General features: G+C 37.7%; 1 non-coding gene across 1 annotated transcript; it reads right to left on the minus strand.

Moving 5' to 3' along the window:
- Positions 1–1,432: 1,432 nt before the first annotated feature.
- LOC121455074 lies at positions 1,433–1,498 on the minus strand. The gene has a single exon (XR_005975424.1). It is a non-coding gene; the product is annotated as a small nucleolar RNA SNORD109A (small nucleolar RNA).
- Positions 1,499–6,583: the final 5,085 nt, after the last annotated feature.

Below are 6,583 nucleotides of genomic sequence, written 5' to 3' on the forward strand. Positions count from 1 at the left end.
TTCAGAACTTAGAATAAAAGGAACATGTGTCAAGCAGGAGGAGTCCTGACCATATCTATGCTGTGTGTGCCATGTTATTTAGAGACTTGGCTAAGGAACTATTTGCTTAAGTGTGTAATTTTTGGGTTTATCATGTGAGTCTGTGTGTCTCCCATGCAAAGCAAGAGCATCATGGAATAAAAGATGAAACCAAGATGTCATGCAAAACCCAGATATTGTCAGACCTTGGGCAATTCCACTCTCTGCTGTGTTATGTAAGCTACTTGATAGGACAAAAAAAGTTTATTTTTTGATGAAGCAAATAACTACATGAACTTCAAAGGTAGATTGCAACAGTGAACTCCTTTTGAAATTTGTGTTTGAGAATGATGTATATCAAATCTCAACCAGGAGAGGTTTTCCATTCATTTTCACTATCCAGGTACAATGTTGGAGTTGCTGTATATTTCACCCTATCTATTGTAGATCCTAAGAATTTTCTTTCACCTTGTATCCATGAAAGATAATAAATTTCTTGGATTTTTTTTCTTTCTGATGGTAATTGTTAGTTTAGAGCAGTGCTTGACTTTGCCTCATTTCAACATAAAAATTTAGGGTATCTAAGGCAGTTTTATGTTCCGTATGGTTCAATCCCCATATTTTCTCTTCAGTTTTTCAGTTTGGAGAAACGGATCTTAAGGAAGTGCTTCTTGAAAGAAGGAATTGGACCTATGTTCCAACTGTGCAGTTTGTGAATCTCTCAGCGTGCTTATAAATCCAAACAATATAAAGAAGCTGCAGGTCATATTTACAGACAAGCCTTACAGCAAAGATTGTTTTATAAATGAAACTATATGAAAACATCTTCCTGTGTTTTTAGAAGAAATTATGATAGAAAGATATGGGTGGTGATCAGCTCCAAATCTGAAATCCGATGGACATGGTGAACAGAGAGTACGGTTACCTTTTGCACACATAACTGATACACCTGCTAAGGAGTGTGATATATTAAGCGAAACATGTTGAAAAGGAATGACACTCACAGTAAGGGAAATTATCACAAGTTTTTCCTGGATTTGGAAAAGACCATGTGTCCACCAGCCCTCAAAATTTCTGAGGGTGGACAGCAGGCCTCTCATATTTTCTTGCCTGTCTCCCAATGTAGGAATGTCCAATTCATCACAGAATCTCTGGGATAATTTCCCTTCTTCATGCACTCTTGGGTCTTTCATCCATGTATGCATCAGTCAATAACTTCAAAGCAATGTAACATGAATGATGCAGTACAGTGCTTTTTAGAAGCACAGTATGTAAAGTTTTTGGCACACTACAAAATTGTTCTTTCTTCAATATTTTGGAGACCAAACCAGTGTGCACTTTGATATGTCTTCCAAGTGGAAGAGTGCTAGCCATGTTCTGGAAAAATTGTGGTTCTCAAGAGGACCTCCTATCTGGACCTCAGATTGCCATTTGTATGAGTCAGTCAGCATCCTCAGAGACTTCTTATCATCATCAATCCAGAGAAGTCAGCTCTTAACCCATGAGCATTTCAGGGAAATGGGAAAGCAATCATGGATAGTCTCCTTGGCTTGAAAAGGTGCATTACGGTTGTGTAGCAGGCTTGATTCTCATGTTCTATGACAGAGGTACATAATAGGGAAGAGAAGCAAAAAATTTGGTCCCATACTTTTGAGCACATTTGAGATGGATACTTATCAATCATCTAGTGTGCCAAAGATACTGATAACAAAGAGAAAGTTATCATGGGTTTTAAGAGTTGAGATTTTCCCTGAAAACTAGCTTCCTTGACAAAATGAGGAAAAGCTTATGCCATAAATTATCTACAGTGTCTATATTAATCCAATCACTGCTTGTTCCATTATATCTAGCTTCTTATTGTCTATCTCTCACTTATCATTTAACCCTGTAACACTCCTGGCAGCACCAATATACTTCAAGTGTATGATGGACATTATGGAGTTGGTTAGCCATTTTAGCAAGAAACTGCTCTTGCCTGGACTGTTGCATAAACTGGACATAAAGAACCCCCAGTTAAAGGACTGCTGAACTTGCCTAAAATTGAGATGTTCTTTCGGTGTTCCTCTTTCATAAAAGAAATTGCAAGACATTCTGTAGGATACAGAAAAAAGTGACTGAACTGTCTTTGATATTTCCTGCTTCATGGAAATGTCTGCTGGATACTATGGGCCTGAAGGCTGAAGATGGATGCCCCAATGGTAAAAAAAAAAAAAAAAACTTTGTGTGACTATCCAGGCAGCAAGATTTCTCCGTAATTTCTAGATTTTTTGAAGTTACTTTCTTCTTGTTTACTTGGGTAATATTGTATCTTTCTGGAGTCTTTGGAAAAAATTTATAGTTATAGTTTTCCTTAGTTATGAAAAATAGATATAAATATAAATATAGTTGTGACTCTAAATCTTGCTTGATAACTGTTTTGTATGTGATTTCACTATGTTAAAGTGAAAGTCTTTCTTTTTTCTTCAAAGAAAAAAAGGAAATGGTGTAGGAGTGTTTTCTTTCTATGTGTTGCTTTCATTGGTGAAATAAAGAAACTGCCTAAGCCTTTTGATAGGGCAGAAATTAGATAGGCAGGGAAGAGAGGACTGGATGCTGGTAGTGTTGCAGACGCTATGATTCTCCTGACAAAGATGGATGGTGGTTAGACTCATGCTGTTAAGCCACAGTCAAGTGTTGATACACATTAATGGAGATGGGTTAATCAAGATGTGAGATTTGGCCAATAACAAGCTAGAACTAATGGGCCAGGCAGTAATTTAATTAGACACATCTCCATGTGGTTATTTCAGGGGATAAGCTAGCCAGTCACTGGGAACACAGCCCCCTTCTCACTACAACAAACCCATTATTATAAATCTGTCATTTGTCACCTAGCTGTGGTTTATTGTGTAAAATTGTCATCCTGTGTCTTTAGTGGTTTTATGGGTTCTAACACTGCCTTCTTTTCCTAACATGAATCCTTGTTTCCCTGCCTAGGTCTGTTTTTCCTTGTCATAGGCTCAAAGCTTTCTTATTCATTAACCAATATAAGCAAAACAGAGACAGAAGGACCTCCCACACCAAAGCTCTGTTGCATTTTTTAGCTGTGTTGTACTTTTGTTTTTTGTCTCTCTTGTCATACCATGCTGTATTGTAATTTAGAAAATTACAACTTCGTTCATGCTTCAATGTAAGGCAATTTTTATATGAATTGACTCTTGATAATTTGTTTGATCTTGGGCATTCTCTTTTTGTTCACCTTTCAGGTAAATTGCTTTTCTTAAATATTATATGCCAAATACAAGTTTTGAGTGTCTACCCATGAAAACAGATGTATTAAGAAGACCAGTAACATGGAAAGCAAAGAAACTAGTCATGAAACTCAGAGTAGCCATTTAAGTATTCATATCAATTCGATCAAAGAAAACAAACAGTTAAATTGCTTTTTCGTGTGCTAGATATCTGCACTCAAGAATGGGCTCTGTGGCTTATCTCAGCAAGATGACTCAACAGTTTGGAACAAATAGTTAGGTGAATAGAGTTCTTTCATTGACCACTTTCCTTCTTGAGCACGTCTTCTAAATGTGCCATTCTATGTACGTTTAAGACAGAAAGAAGTGGTAGTGAATTGTATCTCTTTAATACAATAATGACAGCTGTTCTCTAGCAAAAAGGGGACATGGCATGGATATCTTACATATATTTGTCATCAAGACATCTCAGTAGTTTAGAAAGAAGACCTTGGTGAATGGATTTCAAAGGAAAAAAAACCCAGGAATCAAGGGTAGCATGAAAATTAAGCTTATTAAATTCACCAATTTTACATCAACAAATATCAATACTCTATTGTAACACCATGCTCTTTTATTTCATGGAAATTTACAAAAGTTAAACTTCAAGCTTCCATATAAGGTAAATATTTTACAAGAATTGACTCTTGATAATTTCTCTGAGATTGGGCATCCAGAGTTTTTCCACATCCTCCTATTTTTCAGATTTTTCTTAAAATGATTTTGGCAAAATATGTATGATAAACTAAAATTTTGTGTGTCTCCCCATAAAAACAGAAGTACTCAGACATACCAATAACATGGAAAGGTAACCAAAGAGTTTTGAAACTCAGAGTGAGACATTTCAGAATTCACATAAATTCAAGTCAGGGAAGCCAAACACTTATATTGCTTTTCAGTGTACTAGGGAGCTATATTCAAGGCTGAGATCTATTGCAATTCTCAGCAGGAGGACTCGACTCAAAAGGGTGGAAAGAAGTGTTGGGTGAACAGAGGACAAGTGAAAAACTGTGGGAATCAGGGGATGCATGAAAATTGAACATCTTTAATTCACCATACATCAGAAAGATTCGATGTGGTGGTGATCTTAGAAAACATTATGGAATGCCCTTCACACACCTGAGGTCAATTAAAACAGAATTATACAAGCAATGGTAATAATTTTTTACTTCGTCACTCCCTGGAGAAGGCAATTCCCCTCTAAGAGACCTAGTATATCACAGGACTGAAGAGTGATAGACCTGAAGACTTTGTCAGGAAAGAAAATATAATGGCCAAGAGAGTAGCATCCTAGAAATCATAGATTCTGGATTCCTGAAGTCATAGATGTTTACTTTTTGAAATACCCAGTCATAGTAAAAAGTTATTGAGTGAAGAGATAGAGACTCACTGATTACCTTTTCTGCCTGAAGATTAAGGTTCAAGATTCTAACAGTAGAGAGATAAAACTTGTCAGAGGTGGTAAGGTCTCCACACAACTCAGTCTGCCTTGATAGCCGCAGTGTGCAGACTCCCTAGCATACCTAACCTTTCCAACAAAGACTGACTTGTTATTTTTGCCTAAACTTTGGCTTGTCTTTCAATGACACTGTTTCTTTTCTATTGCTTCTACTAAAGCTATCAGTCTATGTATATTAGAGAATGAAGTAAGGGAGAGAGAATTGTTTTCCTTCAATATAATAGTGGCAGATATTCTCTAGCAAGGGTAGGACATGGCACATATATCTCATATTGATTTTTCCTGATATCTTCTATTCAAAGTTGATAGGAAACTGAATATATGTTTAGAAGGAAACGTCCTGTGTCGTTACTCAGCCTCAGAGGAAGCAAGAAGTCAGTGCCTCACCAAAAAAGTTACTAGCCATGTAGCTATCTCAAACAATTATTATGTGCTAATGATCATTATTCCTGAAAACCAGTTACAATGCAAGACCAAGCCCCACCCACCCTCTATCAGCTTTCAATAAAAAGTTTACTGGAGCAGGAGTCCTTGGCTAATTCTGCTATGGTGGGCATGTCCTATTTGCTCTTCCCAGCATCATTCCTCATAACCTTCAGAAATAATCATATCAACATTCTGAGGGTCATGGTACTTGCCTGGCCATTAAATACCTTTCTATAGGAGAGACCAGATGAAGACCCACACCTGGAGACTTTGAAGACTTTGCTTGATGGACTACATTTGCTTATTACAGAAGAGGGTTGGCCCAGGAGGGAGAAAATCAGAATTCTGGATTTGACAAATGTGGACTGTGATTTCTGGTACATATGGGCTATAACCTATTAAGGGTGACTACTCTCATCAGTCTTTGAGACAGAAGAAGCCAGTAGAGACATTTTCTGACTATGGGATGAAAACTACTTGAACATGATAAACTAATTTCAAGCTTGTTAATGTCAGCCCTATGAACGTGCCATGTACTTTTGGCAGTGGGCCCAGCAGAAAATAGGATCTGTTCATTTATGCTGTCTGAAGCTTCAGATTTTGGAATCACCCTTGTCCACTTCCACAGATGAATTACAGTCTGGAGATCTCCACTGTTTATGGGACTTGGGGCTTAGAAATATATAAATAGAAGAAATGTTTCATTTTGGACCTTTCTGGGGCAGGTGAGAAACCTTCACACGCTCAAACTGTAGTCATGCCAACTAACCTCAGTTGGAGAAAATCTGAAGATCTGTAGGAAGAGTGGATATGTACACTGTCTTACTATTGCCTTAATTCCCCTGTCTCCAGCATCTCTATGTAGATGTTGTTTATGTTCAAGTCAGCAGCCTGACAGAGTGGTGCAGCATAGTTGCCTTAAGAAGCCCTTAGAGATACTGTGCCATCACTTACTGAAACTCTCACAGCCAGACTTGGATTACCTGCACCAGAGCCTGAACTTTTCTAAGCTCAAATATCTCTACATGAATTTCTAACTTTTTGGATAATGGCTTAGCCCACTTGGAGATCTCCTTGAGAGAGTCAAAGACACCTTGCAACTTCTGTAACTGGAGAAATATAGGCTGTAGGATGCTCAATTTATTGCTTTTATGCCTGCTCAGAGCCAATGCTCTCAGTTCCTCAAAATAAATTTCTACAAAAATAAACTGTCTCTATCTATCCTGAAGCAACTCCTTCAACATACTGCCAAGCAGAACAAGCTGATCCAGAAGCTTTACCTTGCCCCTCTGGATATTATGCAAGCAGTAGTATCATATGGCATGCATTCACCATTTGTTAGGGAGATGGTAAAATCATGGGCTTCAAGCAATGACTACTCCACATGATATGCTTCAATTAGTCTCAGAGG

Source organism: Microtus oregoni, unplaced genomic scaffold (genome assembly GCF_018167655.1).
Source record: "Microtus oregoni isolate MIOR12 unplaced genomic scaffold, Mior012 000000F_ref0000247, whole genome shotgun sequence".
Lineage (NCBI taxonomy): Eukaryota > Metazoa > Chordata > Mammalia > Rodentia > Cricetidae > Microtus > Microtus oregoni.